The following is a 23,990-nucleotide window of genomic DNA, read 5'->3' on the forward strand; positions in this document are numbered from 1 at the left end:
AAAAATAAAGTGAAACAAGGAATACAAATATGGAATCTATAGCACCACTAAATTTCCCTTTTGAATTTCTATAAATACTTACTCCTAACGATTCCCTTGCAATTTCAGTAATTAGTATAAATGATTTAAATTAAAGCATTTGGCTCCATGACAATAGCTACAGCTACTATGGTTATTTATTGTATGAATTGCTGCAAACCACTTCGCCTTTTTTCTCTCCACAGTGATGTTAATTTGTTCTGGTAGCAGCAGAAGAAAGCAGTTGTCCTATCATATCAGCTATTCTGTTGGCAAAGAATCACTTTAATTCCTCATTGAATTTATATGGAATGCATTAAAAGATTCTGTTATTGAGTGGCTCAGTTTATTCATTCCCTGTATTTATGCATCCGTTAATCCACATAGGTATCTTCAATATAACTATATAATGCATATACATCACACACACATGCATATGCATATACTTACACATATGTAATGCTTAAAAATAAATTACTATGTCTTTAGGTGTTGATTTCATTCAAAGCACACTGGCACTGTGAGCACCTAGTATACTGCCCTAATTTGAGGAATCATTCTCAACAGGGGCTAACCAAATTCCAATTTGCAATACCAAGTAGGCTCATAAGGAGAGGGTTATCATTTTTTTAATGAGTGGTACTCTGACCCCTTCATTCAAGGTCAGACTTTGAAAATGCTAAAGTAGCTCATGAGGCATGAATATTCATTTGCCACATAGATATACACACACCAATCGTTGTTTTCATATAAGTTCCTAGTGTGGCAGAGATTTCTCATTAAAAGAGAATTTTTGTTTTTGAAATCTGTTACTAGCTTATCAAAGCACCTGTCTGCTTTTACAACACATATGGCATTCGATCCAGAATGCCACATGGGTATCCACTTTCCAGATAGGCTTTGGCACTCTGAAATACATACCCAGGATCTGTCCCTCTTGAAATTAGATTACTAACTTGCAATCTGTTTTATCCGTGTCCAAAAGGCCTTCATGCAGAGTGGAGGATCCATGGGCTGGAAATGAACAATAGCTCTGTTTCCTCTTCACAGGGTGATTCTTCCTACACCACTACCTGGCTCCAGCCTCTGTCATCTCTCCCATGAACTGCTGCAAGAGTATTCTGATTGGCCTGCCAGATTCTAGTCTTGCCTCTTTCAAATATGTTGTCCACATGGCAGTCAAATCTGATCATGTCTCTCTCTTTCCTAAAAGCATTCAAAGCCCTCAGGATAAAGTTCACAATTATTACCATGACAGAGGAGTCCCTGATGTTCTATTTTGTTGCTTCTCTGCCTTGTGATCTCTGCCGCGGCCATATGAAGACACTTGCAAGTGCTCAGAATTCGATATGTGTATTCTTGCCTCTAGGTCTCTGTACATTCTATGCCCTCAGCCCAAACCGTTAGCTCTCCTCCCCAACCTCCCCATCTACCTCTAGAGTTTCATGAGATGAACTCTTAGCTTCTCTCTTTTAGGTGTCAATGTAGCTAAGACTCCCTCCAAGAATCCTTTCCTGACACCTCCCAACCTTTTTTTCAGAGCTTATGATTTGTCCCCACACTATATCATAGATCACTTACTCATATGTGGAACTTGCCACACTATACCATAATTGCTTCTTTACTTTTTGTCTCTCCCATAAGATTTTCTTATAAACTCCTTGAGTATAAAGATCATATACTATCAGCTATTATATCTCTAGCAGGATACTCAGCACTTAATAGATGCTTAATAAATATTGATAATGAATGAATAAAAAATAATTAGGTTTAGTTATGACACAAGTCATGTACTTAGGAGATGTTTTTATTAATTTAATATCAAACAAGTATCTTATTCCAAAGCTAGGAAATATGCATTGCTTAATAAATGAGTAATAGAAAAATTTCAAGATCTATGGTGAATCATAAAAATCTTCATCCTCTTTGTAAACATTTTTAATTCATTTTTGTTTGAAACTCTAGTTGCTCAATTTCAAAAACAGAAAAAAATAAACCATAATTTAAAAACATTCTTTTCGGGGTGCCTGGGTGGTTTAGTCAGTTAAGCGCCTGCCTTCAGCTCAGGTCACGATCTCAGAGTCCTGGAATAGAGCCCAGTTTTGGGCTCCCTGCTCAGGGGGGAGTCTGCTTCTCCCTCCGCCCCTCCCCCCACGCTTGTCCTCTGTCTCTCTCTCTCTCTCTGCCTCTCAAATAAAATCTTTAAAAAAATAAAAACATTCTTTTCTCTACTCTATTTCAAGGAAAGCAAATATGGAGAAATTGGCCTCATTCCTAGGCTTTGCTGATCACTACCCTATTAACTGCCTATCCTATTTCAATCACTTCACTTACTATTTGGTTACCTACTGCTGTACAACAAATTATCCCAAATTTAATGACATAAAAACAAAGATTATTTGTTACCATCTTTCACAGTTCTGGGAATTGACATGGCTCAATTAGTTGGCTGTTGTTCAAACCTCCTATGCGGTTTTAGTTTAATGGTGACCTTGAGTTGTTTTGATGGCTTCCTTATTCATATGCCTCATGATGGATGTTGACTGTCAGCTGGGACTTGACTGGTAGCTGTTGGCCAAAATACCTACTTGTGGCCTCTCCATGTGGACTAGGCTTCCTCACAGCATGGAATCTATGTTCCAAGTATAGCCAGGAATCCAGCAGAAGCCGAGCAGCCTTTTCTAAACTAATCTCAGAATCACGCCATCTTGTTTCCTCTGCATTTTTTTTTCTATAGAAGAAAGTTTGTAAGACCAGCCCATATTATAAAGAGAAGAGAATTGAGCTCTACCTCTTGTTGGGAGGAGTGTCCAAAAACTTGTGGGCATGTTTTAAAACCACCAAATTTACCTAATCCTTAGTTTCCAAATACTCTTCTTTCTCAACTGACATATTCCTTTACTTATCTTCTCACTCCAGATTAGCTTCCTCAGCATTTGGTCATCTATTCTCAATGTGCCTCTCTGCACATATGTTGGTTTATTTCTGCGTGGTGAGCCTCAGCCTGTTGGAAAGTGTGTGTGCACTTGCATTTAGAATCATGTGTCCATGTGGATACGAGTGAGTCTGTGTTGGGTGTGGGAGGTCAGGTGCCTATGCAGTCCCATGTGTGGAAGCATGCAGATATTTCATTATAAACTCTTCATTGTCACCATGAGTCCCCCGCCCTTTGCCCTGTCAGAGCTATTGATGTGCATAGGAAAAGCTTTAAAATGTTTCTTTCTACTTTGGGAATTATAATTTTTCTTAGGTTGTGGCTTACTTTTTTTGAATCATAAGTGGTAGACTTTCTTTTAAAATACTCTGAGGTGGGGTGCCTGGGTGGCTCAGTCGGTTAAGCATCTGCCTTTGGCTCAGGTCATGATCCCAGGGTCCTGGGATCGAGCCCCGCATCGGGCTCTGTGCTCAGCAGGGAGCCTGCTTCTCCCTCTACCCTACCTGCCTGCCTGTCTGCCTACTTGTGATCTCTCTCTCTCTGTCAAATAAATAAATAAATCTTTAAAAATAAAATAAAATAAAATACTCTGAGGTGATAAACAAGTTTCGAAAATAGTGGTGATGGTTGTACAACATTGTCAATGTAATTAATGCCACTGAATTGTACACATAAAAATGGTTTTAAGTGGCTAATTTAATATACATATGTATATATGTAAGAGAGAGAAAGAACCATAATTTTAAGAATTAGTCATGTTACATACCAAAAAACATTGAATTGTATGGTTTAAATGGGTGAATCGTATGCTATGTGAATTATATCTCAATAAAGTTGTTAAAAGGTGTTCAAGAGAAAAATGACATGCATATTGTCTTCTACTTCCCACAGTTGTAGAGAAAGTCTTTGGAGTCATATTATATCCAACATTAAAAGAAACAAAACTATATATTGTGCAACTAATATGTCTATAAACAGTGATACAGAGCTCACTGGTAAAATAATATGTACTTTATCAGCCTGTTACTTGAATACTTCATGCCAGCTTTTAGTCTCCAGAGATTTCTTTCAGGTCTTTTGTGCTTTTGTTTGGTTTATGAACAATTATCAGAGGCTTTTTATGTATAAAAGCTGGCGGGATTATATCTATGCTCATACTTAGTGAGCATCATGTATACATACAAAGGACAGACACTAACACTAACCAAACACACAAAAAATATCTAAGTCAAGCAGTGAACAGTAATAGATGATCTTGTGTATAAATCCTTTACAATTTTGATATAATCCTTTCCTCTGTTTTATTTCTAATGACTTCTATCATTAGGATTTTTGGCTCATGGATGAAAATGTGGGGGTGGAATCAGCATATGGAAAAATATATGTGGAACAAAAAGTAAAAATATAAAAACATGTGGGCATGCAATTTTGTCTTATGATTTGTTTTTATTTCAGGCTGGGCCCAAATAATAAAAATAAGTTGTCCAATCCAACCTCCTAGCTTCAGCGATGCTCAGTAAAAACTTTTCAGCTGCCTGGCATTCCAAATGAGCTCTGGTATGAATCACACAGTCCCATTCCTGAATACCCTGTCCTAATTCTACTCCAGCTCATTTTGAACCATCTTATATCTCATCCTGTCAGTGTCATCTGTCCTCAATCCTTCTTCCCGTTAGAGTTCAGCGTGTCAGTGGATAGGGAAATTTTAACTGGCTATTAATCTAAATAGGCTCTTTCTGCTCCTATTCATGTCTGTTGAGAACATATAGAAATGTGTCAGATACCCAGATCCAGATTCTAGATTACATTATTATGAATATCATGCAGCATGAACTACTTAAAAAAACAGAACTTTTAAATACAATTGACCAAAAAGTATATGTTATCTAACCAATATTTCCCACTTAACTATTTGGGGGGACATACTGGTTTACACAATACTTAGTCTTATCTCTTTTAATGATGAACTTTCTATGACTTCAAGCCCCCTTCTCTAAGATTGAAAATAAAATACAGTTGTCTACGTTCCCTTGGGTGGCTATAACAGAATACCATGGACTGTGTGGTTTATAAACAACAGAAACCTATTTCTCCCAGTTCTGGAGGCACGAGTCCATGATCAAAATGCCAGCAGATTCAGTGTCTGGGAAAGGCGAGCTTCCTGGTTCAGAGAAGGCTGTCTTCTCCAAAAGACATGACCGAAGGGATGTCTTCTTCTATATGGGCATTAATTCCATTCATGAACAGTTTACCCTCATGATGGAAGCAGCTCCCAAAGGCCTCAACTCCAAATGCCATCACATTGGAGATTAAGTTTCAACATATTAATTGGGGGTGGTGCACAAATATTCAGTCTTGGGACAACCAGAAATGATTTCAGAAATTTCCAAAACATTCTTTGGAAAGAAGTACCACCCACCATGAGAACCATGTTCTAGGTTCTTCAGAATGGGTTATTCTTCCTATGCCTGAAGCTGCCATGCCCTGTACAGGCCTGGTTCCTCAGATGGCAGGGTTTTCTCATTCTGCTGATGACCAATGGTCTTACTCTTAGGTTTAGATTCTCTACAGCATGGTCAGATGCACCCCATTAGCTCATTCATTTGGTGTCTTTTCACATAGTCCAAAATACTTCAAGAGGCCATCCTACCCCTCTATAGTACTACCTAAATGTCAACAAGGAGATCCAGGGTAATTTCCCCCTGATTTGGAAGCATAATTCTTCCTGAAGCTCTTATAGCTCCTGCAGCTCCTACAATTCCACCCACGGTCTCCCACACCTTGATCTTGAGGCTCATTCTCCCATGCACTCATGCACTGGAAGCAACGAAATGGATGCACTGAAAGATTGTCTCTTCTCTTTCTGAGATCACATTCTTATTAAAAGTAGACTATATTCTAACTCCAATGTCCTCCCTGTCTCTCAATAGGTTATATTTATTTTCCCAAAGGGAAAAATCTATGCCTCTCAAGGATTGTCAGTGTGGGTCAATGGACCTTCAGTGAACTTTCATTAAACATTGAATTGAATAATTTAATCTAGGACCCTGGTGATAAGTAGTATCTTGAAGTTTCCACTCAGACACGCACCATTCCAGGAATAGTATCCTTAACTTGCTTTCATTTTTCTGAACTCAGCTCAGGGAGGGAGCTTTGTACGCTCCAAACAAAATGTCACAATGACTTATCATGTTTGGTCTGTTCCATGCTTTTATTCTCTTTCTTCCCTAAGCAACATCTAAAAATAAGAAGTTGATGTAAACTGGGAAAATGCCACACTGCTTTCCGGTCAAGCCTGACCCTACTTTGTCTAAGTCTAGGCCAACATTCCTCTTGGGAAAAAAAAAATCTGCTAATGATATAAGAGGAGAGGAACAATTAACCATCTACAGCTACACTTCAGGTTATGATGAGGCATAGTCAGGACAATTAACATGATTTAGCAGATTAGTTCTGGAATAGGAATTTGATCATAAAACGTCTGCTATGTAGTTTAGGTGGAATTTATTATTATTATTATTATTATTATTATTGCAAATGTAACAGGAAAAAATTGTACTCTTCAAACTGTTACTTTTCCCTACATTCTTTTTAGTTATTTTCCTGTTCTCTCTGGGGAAAATTTCTACCCACTGCCCTTCCCCCCGCCCACACACACACACATACACACATATATATACCTTTGCAGGTAAAGATAAATAAAGACAAGTCACAGTGTTCACTCCCTTTGTTCTGTGACTTGAGTCTGTGAACATTTGTCAGTTTGTAGTTGCTGCCTGCTGGCCTGAGCAAGTATATTTCTTAATCTATTTCACACGATTACTGCCCAAAGAGAGATCACTCTGTTTTCCCTTAATTTTGCTAAAGAGGTCTGTGCTTTTCAGGGTGGAGCTTAGAACGAAAAGCAGCAGGAAACCCAAGTGCACCTAATAAAAACACAGCCCACAGCTCAGGGTTTCACACATCGGTAGAGCTCCTGCAGCTCAGCCGCGCCTGCCATCCAGAGGCATTAAACCTTCCCCCCAATGTTGTAGGCACAAGTTCACAGCGCATTAAAAAATGAGACATTCTCATTACCTGGCATTCTACTCAACTGAGTTATCAGGGGATACGAAATGAAAGATTTTCAGTTCATCTTCTCTTAAAAAGAAAAAGCCAATGCATCCAGTATGGGAATTAATCCCTCTTCCTGGCTTTTTACAGAAGTACAGAAATGACTTTAGTAATAATAAGCATAATTATTATTTATAAAAAGCCTAGTATGTGCCACGCACAATATTTAATTCTTTATCTGTATTAGTTTTATTTCTTACCTCAACTCTGCAGGGAAGGTAAAATTAAGTACGGAGGGTATTTTGGGGAGAAAGAATTTTCATAACTTTTAAATCATATCCTACTTTTAACAAGTTAGAATTTTAGTACACCTGAATGTTAGAACTTAGCCTAATAACATCCACAATGCTATATTTTAAATTTCGTGTATGTGTTTTAGAACCGTATTTCACTTATGTTCAATTGCTTTAAATGAATTGATTATAAATCTTGGTATAACATTTCAACATTTTGATTTAGATGCTTACATATTCCACTGGGGAAAAAATGTTGGAGTAAATCTATTAACATGATCTCAATGGAAGCCCAAGCAATGTAACAATTGTTTAATTTCTTTTTAAAAGATTCCACTTTACTTTCTAATTGTAAAGTGTAATGTGGTGACTTAGCCTAAAAATTTCACTTACAAATATTTTCTATTGAAATTAGAGTATTTGAAGTGTTCCTACCATAGATTTTTTTTATATTTTTGTCCATTTAAAATTCTAATGATAATAAATATAAAAATGCAGTTTCTCTAAGAAAAAAATACTTTAAGCTAAAATTATAGACATAAAACCAAGGACAATAATAATATAGAAACCATGATGGGGGAATTAAACATAAAAAGAAGCTGAAACAAAAAAATGTACTTTCTAGTTTCTTAAATTTTTTTGAGAAACAAAGCCAATGAACAAAGAAAAAAGAGACAAAAAACAGTCTCCGAAATAGAGACAACAAACTATGGTTGCCAAAAGGGAGCTGGATGGGGGGCTGGGTAAAGTACATGAAGGGGATTAAGAATATACTTCCCATGATAAACACTGAGTAATGTATAGAAGTGTTGAATCACTATATTGTACACCTGAAACTAATATAACATTGTATGTTAATTATACCTCAATTTAAAAAAAGAAAAAAAAATTTTTAAAAAGCTCAGTCACAGGATGCCTGGGTGGCTCAGTCGGTTGGGCAGCTGCCTTCAGCTCAGGTCATGATGCCAGAATCCTGGGATCAAGTCCCACATGGGACTCCTTGCTCAGTGGGGAGCCTGCTTCTCCCTCTGCCTGCCACTTCCCCTGCTTGTGCTCGTTCGCTCTCTCTCTCTCTGATAAATAATAAATAAATAAATAAATAAATAAATAAATAAATAAATAAATAAAATCTTTTAAAAAAAGCTCATTCACCATTCAAATAATCAATTGTAAGGTATTTTATGATTTTGAAGTGTCATATTATATCTTTTAGAGTTATTTAAGCTCTCTGTAGGGTATATGTGCAAACAATGAATTATTTCCACTAATGAAAATTTTGGAAAACTTTAAGCTAAGTATAAAATCATGGCAGCAATAGTACTTTGAGAATAACTCTTTGGATTGCATTTTTTCAGGGAACTCTCTGCCTTTGAGGGTGTTTCCTAGACCAGTCATGACCGAGGGGCTTTGCCCATTAGTTCTGCTCCAATTCATATAGACACAGATGGAGGGAAAGGAGAATAAAACATTGCTCATCAAAATCTCCATCTCAGTGCTATCATTTGTTATGGTAATTTCTGGAATGTATTAGCACCCAAGTAATTGATTATCTGTACATGGCCTTCAATGCTGAAAAACATATTAGTAATTTAGAATCAGTTTGTCTTACCCTGGGTGTCCTCGCCCCCAAGAGCAGAGACTTAAAAGTCTTGTGTGCAGGTAGCTTCATAACAATAACAGGCAGTAGGACAAGGCAGTGGAGAGAGAGCAAAACAAAAGGAGGCAAAGCCAATCAAGAATGCATTACTGCATTGGCCACAGTCCCAGGCACTGATGCATACTCTCGCCTCAACTTCTCAGGAACCTGAAGAAATGCATCTATGAACCATCCATACAGAAGACAAAAGAAATGAAGCGTTATCATGGGCTTCTGTCTTTCATTGGTCAAGATGCCTTCTTGGACATCAATATTCTTATACTCCAAGTTGTATATGAGTGAATGCCAATTGTTTTCTTCAGCAGGTCCTACGAGATGCAAGCATCCCAGAAGCCCTAGCACAGGAAGCTAGAAGTGTGACCATACAAGCCTACAGCAGGATGCTGTATTAGGATGCACATATTAGAACCTGGTCAAAGCTTGTACGTAGCTAAACACCACTGCAATGGCCAAAGTTGAGATTGACAATGTTTGAAGGGATATACGAGCAGGTCCGCTACAATTTTAAAATAACTCAATTTCTTTCTGACCTTTAACCAGGAGCCCACTTGAATCCAAGATATCAGTTGCAAAAAAGAGGACAATTTGCTAGCATTCATGTCATAGTAATTACATCATTTATGCATAAAGATGTGGCAAATAATCAATCCCATTAAGTCTAAAGATATATTATTAGTATCCTATGGCTCATATAATAATATACTTTGACATGATATGAAAGAGAAGCTGGTACACTAGGGCATAAGGGCTGAGACATAGTGTGATGCCCTTATCAAAGTAATAGCCTTCCTGCATACTTCATATTTTGCAAACATTATTTACCTAATATTCTGTTAAACAGTTAACTTGTTTAACTCTCATATAACTTGTTTTTTATTCTCATATAACTTGTTTTTCTTCTACACATTTTGAGGTAGTTTTTGTTTAAGAATAAGAGAACATGAGAGAAAGAAGGAAAGTGTGCATACTTAGAAAGAGAGAGAGTAGGTGAGAGAGAAAAATTGCAAATTCTTGCTTGGGATTTTTTTTTTTTTAAGTGTTAAATGTGAAATAGCACTATGAAACACTTTACAGTCCATTCAGTCTCTTTTGGAAAATAAGAGTTGGATTGAAATGAACACTTTAAAAGATATTTCATTTCTTGGCATTTAAAATCAATATTCTTCTCACTGTCATGAATATTTTTTGGAGAAGCCTTGGCAGCTATTTTTGTTCATCGTAATTGTGGCTCTACCGTAGGTGAAGATGGAACACCTTTCTCTCATTATTAAGAGTTTAGTAGCCCCGAGCTAAAGGCTGTGATTCTTTATGTCATCACTATGGTGGCAAATAAGAATTCCCATTTAGTTTCTAGTAACCTCATTTGTCAAGAAGACTGTATTTCAAGTTCACATAGATTTAAGGCAAACAAAAGCTAGACAGCTAAATGCCTCTTTGGTCACAAATTTCATTCATCAATTACAGAAAGTTAAACTAATGGGATATTAATTTTGCAGACTACTAACCTATTTCAAATTTTATTTTAAAAAGATGTGTGAAGTTAATTCAATTTTCAAATTGATTCTCCATTAGCGATAGTTTCAGTGTGGTGCTAATGTTAAAGAGCACTCAGGTGAACCACGTTCCCAGTGAAGGAGATTTAAAATTCCCTAAACTTTACTGTGAACGTGAAAGTGAAAATATGTTACCAGAATGTTCTGCAGGGCATTTTTAAAAAAGTATTTTTTAAGTAAAGACTTTGAAATTTTCTCAAGTCTTTACGATTTCAATTTTAGCTGAGTTGATCAAGAATAAAAAAAAGAAGGGTCATGCTTTGAGAAATTTTATTTTTATTAATTTTTTCTTTTTCTTTTTCTTCTTATAATGTTAGTTAGCCAGCATACAGTACACCATAAGTTTTTGTTGTAGTGTTCAGTGATTCATTAGCTGCATATAACACCCAGGGCTCATCCCAACACGTGCTTTGAGAAATTTTAAATCTGTCTCAATATTGAAATGACAAGCCTTTCAAGCAAAATGACTAAACCCCTCCAACGGGGAGAAGTGCACACTGGGTCCCTCAGTGCCTCAAACAAACTTCAGGCTGCCTACTAACACAGACATGTGTTACCAACTTGTGTAGCCTTATAAACCCTTTCTGAGTTCAGATCATGTTCAGTTATTTCCCATTATCTTGACTACCACCTAACAATGCTGGACCTTAGCTTCATATTTAGTATCTGATGCAGTTAAAAACTCAGCAAAACCATGAACTTGCTAATGATCCAACAAGCCAAGTTAACATATGTTATCAGGACAAGTCTCACCAAATCCCTTTTGTCTTCTTTCATTCCCATTCTAATAGTTGAAACAGTAGATGCTAATCTTTGAAAGATCATAAAAATTTATAGACAAGCAATCATAAACATCATTTCATTATGTCATTTCAACATTCAGAGGTTTCATATTTTTTCAGAACCTATCAGATCCAGCTTACATTACCTAATTTTTCATCAATATTCAATTGATTTTCCCAAGTTATCAATATTTTTTCATTTTTTTATCAATTAATTGATCTAAATTATGCTTCAAACATGTCTATCTGCATGACAATATGCAATGGGCAAAACAGTGAAAATATCAAAATTTTATAACTTCTCTAGTATATATTTTATTGTCTATTTTAAACATTGTGTTTTATTGTCCATATATCTGAGGAAATTTGCAAATATATTTTCTTTCATACCATTTTTGAATACACAAAAATTCTACAGCAAGTAAAACCTTATGTTATTTTCCAACTATTATTATTACTTTTACATAGAATTGAAAGACTAGAACCAACCAGAGTAGAATTTATAGCTTAAAATCTTGTGCCTTGCAAAAAACATCCTTAATCCAACTATCAATGATCATCAGCATGTATTTGCTGGCATGGAAAAAATTTCTGTGGTCCACTCTTAAACTTCAGTATATATAAAAGTACCTGGACCTTGCTTCTGGGGTGATGCCCAGGGACCACCACTTTTATTAGCCATCTGGGAGTTTAAACATTTGGAAGAACTGTTATTTTGATTATATTTACATTGAACTCTATCTTCTCTGAGTAAGTTTCTTTTGTTGCAGCCTTATTGAGGAATAATTGACAGATATGATTATATATATTTAAAGTGTACATGTGATGATCTGATGTGTGTATACTTTGTCAAATGATTAACAAGATCAAGTTAATTAACACACCCATCACTTCACACAGTTAAGTATTCTGTGTGTGTGTGCGCGTGTGTGCTTGTCTGTATTTGAGAATGCTTAAGATCTACTGTCTTCAAATTTTCAAGTATATAGTACCATATTAACTATAGTTATCATGCTGTATATTAGATCCTCAGAAGTTATCTTATAACTGAAAGTTGTACCCTTTGAACTATATCTTCCCATTTCCCATTCCCTTAGTCCCTGGTAACTACCATTCTACTCTGTTTCATCACCTTTTTTTTTTTTTTTAGATTGTATATATACCACATTTTCCTTATCCATTCATCTATCAACAGATACTTAGGTTGTCTCTATATCTTGGCTATTATGAATAATGCAGCCATGAACACAGAAGTACAGATATCTCTTTGAGATCTTGATTCTATGATCTCTTTGATTCATACATAATAAAAATAGACCACAGGGAAATACTGCAATTAGCGTGAATGTGGAATTCTACGTAGTTCCATAAGCTAGGACCCCATTCATAGAGTACATTTTTTTTCTGGGATTAGGGGTACAATACACCTGTAATTTTAACATTTTGTCTTTAACCATCAATTACTGTATTTCAAAACTTAAGTCTACTGACAAATCTAATGTGAATTTGGACACATTGATAAAAAATACAGGATCCAGAATAAGAAAGATGATAGTTCCTTTCTTTCTGCAAACACCAACTTCACCTGATATATTGTCTTCAGTTCTAGATACTGAGTTTTAAGAACAGTGACAAGTTTACACATAACCAGAGGAAAGTAACAGTGAGGTTAAAGGAACATCAGCAAGCATAACTAGTCATTTTGGCTCTTAGATAAGCAACCCTAATTGTGTCTTCAAAGTGCTTTTGCCATTGATAATGTTGTTCAAAAATAGAATGTTATGAACAAGTCATTCTAATCTGGGAGTTGGTGTTTTAAATAATTTTAACTATTCTTGTTATAAAGTTGCTAAATTCTTACAATTATTTTGAATTTGGTTTTCCAAATTTTGTTGATCTGAAGCAAAATCTATTATTTAAAAATGAAGAACATTTGAGGAAATTTGGGCTTTTTTTTTCTTTGAGAAGAATAGAAATTCCTTTATTCAACATTATATGACAGAATTCAGAGTTATATACAAAAATAGAGTCCTCTCAAGCCAGCTCAAAAAGAGAAGAGTCTAAAAAAGATATTAGGAACACCACAGAATCTTATGAGGGCTAGAGAGTTGAGCTGGGTGCTGCCTAATGACAAGAACCTTGACTTAGGTCTCTGTAGCATGTTCTTCTCTCACTGCTGTTAGCAACAACTCCACACAATTCCAACACAAAAGGCACTTGAGACCTTATGCCCCAGGTTGGGACAGTTCCACCCACCAACTCCATCCAGCTGTTTCCCCAGTCCCTCACTGCCTACCGAGGTCTTTAGAATACACCTGGTTGGTAAAGTCTGGGCCACATGACTGTGCTCAGTTGTTGAGGGGCCTGGTGAAGCTGCTCTCCGGCTTTTACTTGGCTGGGCAAGTTAAGATCATAATGCAGGAATTTCCCTGACATTAGAAGGACAATCAGAAGGTGGTGGAAAGCTGAAAATGTGAGGAAGAGTTGCTATAAAATTATATTTATTGAATAGTATGTGCCAGGCTTTTTCTTGACTCTTGGGTATGGAGATAAATGCTTTTACATATAGTAATTCTTATAAATAGGGCTGAAGGTTAAAAGTTACAAGGAAACAAATCTCATCTCAATACCAGTAAATAAATTTCTAATATGTTATTTGTATTAAAAGAAATTTCATGCTATAAAAATCTCGTTAAAATTTGTTTAAATTGAAAAACAAAGCAGGAAAGGGACTAGAAAAAGTTGGACTAAAAATAAGTTATTTTCTTTCAGAAATTTTAGTAATCAAGATGTTTAGCAATGAGTGCATTTTACTATTGCAAGCTAAGTGTAACAGTTTATCAAAATAGTAAAAAAGAAAAGAAAAATTTCTAAATATCACTAAGCAAATACTGAACTGCCCATGAAATCAAACTGAGAATCAATGAGCTTCTGATCATCAAAATAAACACAGCCCAATTTACAAGCCCTTATATTAAAAGAGAAATACAAAACTGGCTAAGCCACTCAGAAAAAGCAGATGTTGATTCCTATTCTAATCACACAAACACTTTTTGCCTATGCACAAAAACTCAATTTCAATTGCAGTTTTATATATATAGATATATATATCTCTGACAGTGTCATCTTGCAAATTACAGTCCTTCATTAACTGATCAAGCAATATAAGGAGTGACTGAGCCTTAAAGTTAAAAAATAATAGCTACTGATTTTTGAACACTTAATATGTGATAGTTAATGTTCTCCATGTCTTATATGTATTTATTCATTTACTCCTTGCAAAAAATCTCCAAAAGTATTATTATTATTCCAATTTTATAAATGAGAACAAAAAGATAGAGACAGGTGAAATAATTGCCTATGATAGCTAGCAATTGACAGAGTCAGGATTTGAACAAAAGAAGTTGGGCTCCCCAGTCTGGTCCTGTTTTCCTCACTATGCTTTCTGGTCTCTAAGTAACTTACTAAATGACTTAGCCCTCCCTAAAAGTATGCCATGGCACTTTAATACGTCATGAGTGAATGAATACGTCGTGTGAGCCTGAGATCATCTCCCCCGGGCCTCGGCAGCTATACACAGTCAGGGGAAAAGAAGAGAAAGACTCTTTCTGACTAACAGGACAGTATGATCTGAAAAGAGAACTCACGGGACACTGTGATAGCCACTGTACGGTTGTCGAGCACAAACTGACATTATCGTTGAATTATCATTAGATTGAAGAACAAGTTCTTACGGACAATTACAAGTGCTTTAAGTTGTGAAATAAAACCCTTCTCCTTCCCAAGAACTTAATAAACTCTGTTACACACACAGAGGTATGTGTGTGTGAGTGCTGACTCCTTGTGAACACTTAGGAAATGGTTGAGTACCAATGCATGCAGAGGAAATAACCCACAATTCACGCAGGACAAACTTTAGAAATTAACCCAATTCAACAAAGACATCCATACAGACAGAAAGCTGAAGAGCTAGAAACTGACCTCTGTCCCCAGAACCCCCCCTGCCACTGCCCTGCTCCAAGTCCCTGGAGAGTTTGGGAGGGGTGCAAATCTGCTTTCGTTCTAAGACAAAAGTTCTCAAAAGACAGAATACCTTAATTGACTTCTAAGCTATACTTCTAATTAAATTTATTCTAAAATGAAATGAGGGGCCTCAAGAGGTACAGCGCTTCCTGTTTTTGAAAGAGAATGCAAGAGATACATCCAATCTCTAAGATTCTGAAATTTTATGAAAAATGGGGAAAATTTTTGCATGCCTTGGTGTCATTTAAAGCAAGCATAAAAATGTGTTTATTACCAACGAAAAGAATTCAAATTCCAGGAGGACCTGGTGATAATGCCATTCCATTCAGGCAAACTTCATACATTTTAAAAGTATTTTTGGTAGCCATTAAGGGCTTCAAAAAAGATCTTCCTCATTCATGTTCATCATGAATCTTAGATCCCAGTGATAGCATTGTAAAGCAGCATAAACATAACCCAATCATAACATTGCATTCCCTCTCTTAATTAAAAAAAGCAAAACCTATAATTATTTCAAATCCAGTTTAAAGTGTAAAAAATGAATATTTCTCAAAGAAAAAGACTCTTTGTTTGATAGAAACAACTTGTTTAGATTTAGAAAAAAGGCTGTGAGAGAGAATTAACGTTCCTAAAAACATAAGCCCTTGAATACTCACAAATTGTGAAAGAAGACAATAAAAAAGGAAAATCAGAAATAATAAAATTTAATTACTGGTTAATTGAAGTGGGTTTTTGACAATGTTCTTGAGAAGCAAGTGTCCTGCAGATACTAAACCTAAGGAAATCCTGGCAGGAAGCAACAGGGTGATTTTTATTCAGGGATGTGAAATTAATCAGGAACAAAAGGCACATACACACACAGCATCTGTAAATGTATTTATTACAAACGTATGCCTCAGCCACAAAGTCAATTTTATAATGATTTTATATGTGTGTATTATATGTGTAATGTATATAACATATAATATTAATTATATAATTATATATAAAAATAAATTCAGGACTTTTATTGAGATAAAGTAGAAAATGTGAGTTGGAGAATATGAAATTTTTAGCTAGTTTTCGAGATATATATCCTTCTTCTGTTTCTACTAATGTGGTGGACTAGATACTTTTAATAGTTTCTCAATATAAAACACTTAGAAATGAAGGTGATAAAAAATCAGATATTCTTTAGATACTTAACTGAGATTAAGCAAAGTGACAGAAATCCCTAGATCCAAAGTTAAGAAAAAAGATGAGCACCAGAGCAGTAGGACTATGTTGATGCCTAGGGTTGATAAAGCAATGAGGGCCAGGAAAAAGTTGGGACTTGGAATTGGCACACATTCCACAGGAAACTAGGAATCTTAAAATGCTATGCCATTTTGTAAAAGGGTGAACTTTGAAAATAGGCCAATCACAAAAGCAACGAGCTAAGAAACTGACCTGTACCCTGGGGGAGTAAGGATGACGGTAGAAAAGAGGGACCTCTTCATAATCACCAGTTACCAATGTAGGGTTTCAGGTTTAAATATGTGCTACATGGAAAATCAGAGAAGCTCTAAGCCAAGAAACTGTCTTAGAGTTGACCTGGACTGTTAGCACCTTAGAGCACCAAGCACAAGCAAATACATATTCTCTCTGCATGTGCCTTCAACCCAAGGCCTGCAGTATTGCTACAAGTAATACCCACTGAAATTACAAAATACACAATAAAACAAATCAACATAAATGAATCAAAAGAAACAACAAACATCAAAAAGAGACATTTCCCAAATAAAAGGCTGGATACAGGATATAAAATATTTATTTATATACAAAATATTAATATACAAATATGTTCTCTGTTTAAAATATTCAAGGAAATAAAAGAGTTTAGAAAATAAGAAATAAAGTACTACCAAAAATAAAAGAGGAAACCAAATATAATATCTAACAATAAAATAAAATCATAGGAATTATAAACTCAATGTACAAATTAAGTAACAAATTACATACACAGTTGAAGATACAAATTTTAAAAATATCACTCAGATAAAAAGGGGTTAGAAAATATTAAAGAGATGTTAAAAATATTGGATATAAAATGAGAATGTATACCATATTAGAGGCCCAGCAAAAAGACGAGACAGAATGAATAGGAATATTCAAAGAGATAATGTCTGAGGTAATAAATCTTTCAGACTTGGTGAAAGACATAACTTCTCTAAGTCAAGACAGATGGCCAAGAGACACATGAAAAGATGCTCAACATCACTGATCATCAGGGAAATACAAATCAAAACTAAAATGAGATATCACCTCACACCTATCAGAATGGCTAAAATGAAGGAATACAAGTAAAAACAGGTGTTGGTGAAGATGTGGAAAAAGGGGAACCCTCTCGCACTGTTGGTGGGAATGCAAACTGTTGCAGCCACTCTGGAAAACAGTATGGAGTTCCCTCAAAAAGTTAAAAATAGAACTACCTTGTGTTTCAACAATTACACTACTAGGTATTTACCCAAAGAAAACAAAAATGCTAATTCAAAGGGATACATGTACCCCATATCCCGACATTTATAGCAGCAGTATCTACAATAGCCAAATTATGGAAAGATCCCAAATGTCCAGCAACTGATGAATAGATAAAGAAAAGGTGGTATATACATACGATGGACTATTACTCGGCCATAAAAAAGAATGAAATCTTGCCCTTTGCAACAACATGGATAGAGCGAAAGAGCCTCATGCTAAAGGAAATAAGTCCATCAGAGAAAGACAAATACCATGGTTTCACTCATATGTGGAATTTAAGAAACAAAACAAATGAGCTAAGGGGAAAAAAGAGAGAGAGAGGCAAACCAAGAAGCCAACTCTTAACTATAGAGAACAAACTGATGGTTACCAGAGGGGATTGATTAAATAGGTGATGGGGTTTAAGGAGTGCACTTGTTGTGATGAGCACTGGGTGTTGTATGGAAGTGTTGAATCACTATACTGTAGATCTGAAACTAATATTACACTGTATGTTAACTAACTGGAATTTAAATAAAAACGTTAAAAAAGAAGAAGAAATCCTAAAATGAATAATCTATATATCCACAACAGACATATTATAGAGAGATTGCAAATATCAAAGATAAAGGCAGACATTAAAATCAGAGATGGAAAAAAAAAACTGACAGGCGACAGAGAAAGTGCTTAGACCAACAGCAAGAGCATTAATGGAAATAAAATATACAGTGATATATTCAATGAGCTGAGAGAAAATAACTTCAACATAGGAATGTATAGGCAGCTAAACATATCAAATAATAAGGCAAAAAACATATATTAAATTCAACAAAACCTGAGACATTTTAATGCTTAGCCAGTAGAGGTCTTCTAAAAAAATGTATTTTAGAAAAAAACAAAAAACAATCAGAAAAAACATGAAAGAACAGAGATACAAAAAAAAATTTTTTTGGACAGAGAAATTGGCAAATAAGTGGGTAAATCTGAGAATATAATAATATTACAACAACTAATTTCAGAATTCAAAAAAATGTTATTAAAGCACTAGAAAAATAACCACAGCAGGAGGTGACACCATTAAAGCATTCTAACTTGATGCCTTATTAAAAGTATACATACTAAATTTTAAAGAAGTTAACTAGAAGATGGAAAAGCAACTGTCTAACTTTCAGGCCAGTTGAAGGAATATAATGGAGTAATAATAATAAATACCAATTCAAGTGAGGAACCAAATAACTAAAGATAGAAAAAGCAAGACAAATAGAAACTACAAAATAGTACGGCTAAAAAAAAAAATACAAATCTACTAGTAACACGTGAAATATAAATGAACTACACTTGCCAGTTAAAACAAAGATTGGAGAATTCCTAAACAAACAACCAAATAAAAAAATGGGCAAAGGACTCAAATAGACCTTTTTCCAAAGAAGACATATAGATGGCCAGTAGGCACATGAAAAGATGCTCAACATCACTAATCACCAATCAGACTGGTTAAATGATAAAAAAAAAAAATACGTGCTGGTGAGGATGTGAGAAAAGGGAACCCTCTTGCACTGTTGGTGGGAATGTAAATTGGTGTAGCCACTATGGAAAACAGTATGGAGTTTCCTCAAAAAAAAAAAAAAAAACTAACAATAGAACTGCCACAAAATCCAGCAATTCCACTTCCGGGCATTTATCCAAAGAAAATGAAAACACCAATTGAAAGAGATATATGCATCCCATATTCATTGCAGCATTATTTACAATAGCCAAGATATGGAAGCAACCCAAGTGTCTATTGATATTGATGAAAGGATAAAGATGTGGTATATATATATATATATATATATATATACACAATGGGATATGGTCATCCATGAAAGAGAATGAAACCCCTCCAGTTGTGACATCATGAATGGACCTAGAGGGTATTATGCTAAGTGAAATAAGACAGAGAAAGATAAATACCATAGATTCCACTTATATGTGGAATCTTAAAAACAAAACAAATGAACAAAAACCCAAAACAGAAACAGATTCATAGACACAGGAAACAGTGTCGTTTACCAGGTAGGGGAGTGGTTGGGGTGGTGGGCAAAAAGGTGAAGGGGATTACGATTTACAAACTTCCAGGTATAAAATAAAAGAGGGATGTAATGTAGTGCATAGGAAATACAGTCGATAATATTGTAATAACTCTGCATGGTGTCAGATGATAACTAGACTTAATGTGGGATCATTTCATAATGTATAAAAATATTGAGTCGCTATGATATATACACCTGAAACTAATTGGATAGTATATGACAATGATACTTCAGTTTAAAACAAATATGTTAGAAAATTAAAAATTCCTGCAATGCACTGTTCACAAGAGACATACAGGAAGTATGAAATCTAAAGTTTGAAGTAGAAGTAAAATCTGATCAGATTAGTATGAGTAAGAAAAATTATAGGCCAGTCTTTCATGAGTAGACATGAAAAATCAATTCAAAATGGATTGTAGATCCAATTGTGACAGATAAAAATGACTGTTTCTATGTTAAGATTTTAACATAGACAAATGTAGTCATGATCTTGAAGGAGAAAAACATTTCATAAAGAAGACTGAAAAAGCGTTAACAATAAGAGAAATAACATATAAATTGGATTTTATTATAATTAAGAATCTCTATTTATCAAGAGAGGTCATCAAAAGAGTGAAAAGACAAGCCAAAATTAAAAGATATTTGCAATTCCTATAATCAACAAAAGACTTTCCTACAAATGGAGCAAAAGACAATTTGTTTAAAAATGGCAAAAGACTTGGAAAATCATGTCCCCAAAAGAATGCCCACACTTCAATAAACACAACTGCTCCATAACACTGGAAAGGGAATGGCAACTTTAATCACAATACTATACCTCTTGACACCCACTAGAATGGCTTGAAAATTTTTAAATTGAAAAGTATTATGACAATGTGGAACAACAGGAGCTATCCTATTCTGCTGATGAGAGAATAAATTGGTATAACCATTTAGGAAAATCCTCAGTTAACTACTGACCATACGCACACCCTATTATTACTTAGCGGTTCAATTCTTAGGTACAAATCTAAGAGCAATATATTCATATGTATATCAAAAGCATGTACTGAAAATGTTCATAGAAGCATCATTTTTAGTACCACAAAGCTAGGAACAATCCAAATTCCATCAACAGGAGAACTGACAGATAAATGTGATAATTTCACACAATAGAATACTATGCAATACTGAAAAAGAATAGTAACTGCTACATACAACATCACGGATCAATCACACACAAATTATATTGAGTTAAAGAAGCAAAATGTAAAAAAAAAAAGATACCATATTGTTCCAATTATATGTTATAAACAACTAAAGCTCATCTGTAGTGACAAAAGTAAAAATAGGGGTTGCCTAGGGAGGAAGTTATAGCTAAGAGGAAAAATGAAGCATCTGGGATACTGATACCGATACCCTTCTATATCTTGATCTGGATAGAGGTTCTCAAAGGGTGTTCACTTTTCAAAGATCTATTAAGCTGTAAATTTATGATGTGTGCATTTAAAAATATATTTTAAATATAATTAAAAAAATTTGCTCACATTTCATCCTTTGATTTTCTACAGATGTCTCCCATTAGCTGAACCCATTGGAAAGCCAAAGAAAAGGGAATAAACTGATCCAGTCAGTAGAGGTTCAGCCTGCCAGAGCACTGCGCAGGGTCAGGAATACATCTGGAGTGGCCAAAAAAGGAAAAGCAGTTCAGGGGCCATCCCAAAAGGCAACCTGGAGCCTTGTTTATAACAGTAAAGAACTGGAAATAGACTTAAAGTCTATTCATCAAGCAAATGAATACATTACATCTGAAATAAGCATATAAAGATATATACCATTGCAAATCAGAGCTATATGAATCAGAAATAAGGCACAAACACAAGAGGGAATGTTAAAAAGAAAATACAGTATGATAGAGATTTTTTACATTTTTAAAATATATAAGACTATTGTTTATTGTTTGGGGGCGCATTCATATAGCAGTGGAAGTAAACAAGTGCTTAGGAATAATAAACATCAAATTTAGGATAGCTATATTTTTATGGGGAAGTTAAGTGTGGAATATGGTCATAGAGGGCTTTAAACTATATTTGGAATGTTTTATGTCTAAAGCTACATGAGAGGTACATAGATGTGCATTCAATCACTTTTTACAGCTTCATGAATGTCTAAAATATTTCATAATAAAAAGCAACACTATCATGAACACCACCAACTTCATTATAATTATGTACTCATAGCATATGCATTATATATAGCATTATAATTGGGAATAAAAACAACTTAACCATTCACATATGGTTAATTCTGACCCATCAGTCAAGGAACACTGAAGGGGTCCCATCAGTAGGGCACATGCTTGAGTTTTTTATTCCAGGACTAGAGGCCAGTTTGGATGCTCTTTTTGAGCAACTATGTGCAGCTCTAGAAGTTACTTGGGGATAATGGGTAGTATGGGGCTTTAAAACAGAGCAGAGCTAAAGGGTCAACACAGAGATTTAATCCTCAACTTTGACCTTATTAGCCTAATACTCTCAGAAACTGAACTTATTTTTATAAATATATATATGGATATATTTAATAAATACAAAAATGGATACATATTTTTCTACTGTGTGACATATCTATTCATACAGATGTTGAAGATATATACCATCAAGTGGCTATACTAATTTTTTTTAATTTTTTTTAAAGAATTTATTTATTTGTCAGAGAGAAAGCACAAGCAGGGGGAGTGGCAGGCAGAGGGAGAAGCAGGTTCCCTGCTGAGCAAGGAACCCAATGCGGGACTCGATCCCAGGACCCCGGGATCATGACCAGAGTCTAAGGCAGACGCTTAACTGACTGAGACACCCAGGTGTCCCGTGGCTATACTAATTTATGTTCCTTGAAAGTTTTAAATCTATTTGCTTTCCTTTTGAGGGAGACTTTGAGGTCTTGTTTTCTAATTATTTACACTTTTAGAATTTACTTCCTTAGTTCATATCCTTATCCTTGAAATAATACCTAATAGAGCTGTCCTTTATTTTGTAAGCATAACAAAGACTATATGTTGTATAATCCCGGAGGCTTTCTGATGAGTGCTGCATAAGTTGAGGTCCATTTAACAAATATGATCTCATGCACTGTCAGCATATGTGTACTCACTATAATTAAAATGCAATAACAAGAAATGCATGGCAAATGAGTTTTAAACCTCTACCGACGTATGAAATAACTTCTCCCTTCCAGGGTCAATTGAACCACATTTCTCACTTATTTTGCCCTTTGTCTCCACATAGATCTATAATACTAGCGGGAAAAAATTGCCTTTCTCATTACAGAGCAATACTATAATAATTTAATTTGATTGCTCAAGCTAAGTACTTTTAAGCATTACTATTTCTATGGCAATCCTCCTTTCATTTATTATACTGGGGAATATCTGTAGCCTTTTTATCCAAACTGCACCAAAATATTATCAAATGCAAGCAAATGGTGGCTAAGCCAATCATAGCATGGCAATTTTTGAGTTAATATTCTTAAACAGTAAGAAAAATTTCAGAAATGCTACCACATTTTCTCTCAACATGAAAGAATTCACTGTCTCATGATCCCAAAACCTAAAAATGAAAAGTGGAAAAATTCAGGATCTAAATATCAGCTTCAAAATTTAAAAGAAATAGTTGGAATTTAGGTATTTTTCTTGATTAATACCAAAGAGGTTGATATTTTAAGGTTGGCATTTGTTCATCTGGAGCATTTGGATGTAAGCAGATTTTCATCCCTTATGGATGTTTACATGGCATGTACAAACAGTCCTTCCTCCATAAATACCTACTACAGCTAAAGCATTCCACTGTCTAGAATAACCCGAAGATTGAATTTATTTAGATAGCACTATTTTTTCTAATAGTGAAAAGCACTTTCACTTACATAGAGCTTCCTATAAATTTTTCATTCAAATATTTGATAACATATAGGTGCATCTTTGGTTTGAATGGATAAAAGAAATCATTTCCCTCTTGTTTCCTTAGAGAAGAAATAGAATAGTTGAAATTTTTTGTTGTTATTATTGGACATTATATGGTATTTACTTACCCTAAAAAGAAACATCTTCTGATCTTTTAACATTCAGTTTTATAGTCTATTTCACATATTTTTTTAA

This window comes from Phoca vitulina, unplaced genomic scaffold (genome assembly GCF_004348235.1).
Source record: "Phoca vitulina isolate PV1807 unplaced genomic scaffold, GSC_HSeal_1.0 scaffold11, whole genome shotgun sequence".
Lineage (NCBI taxonomy): Eukaryota > Metazoa > Chordata > Mammalia > Carnivora > Phocidae > Phoca > Phoca vitulina.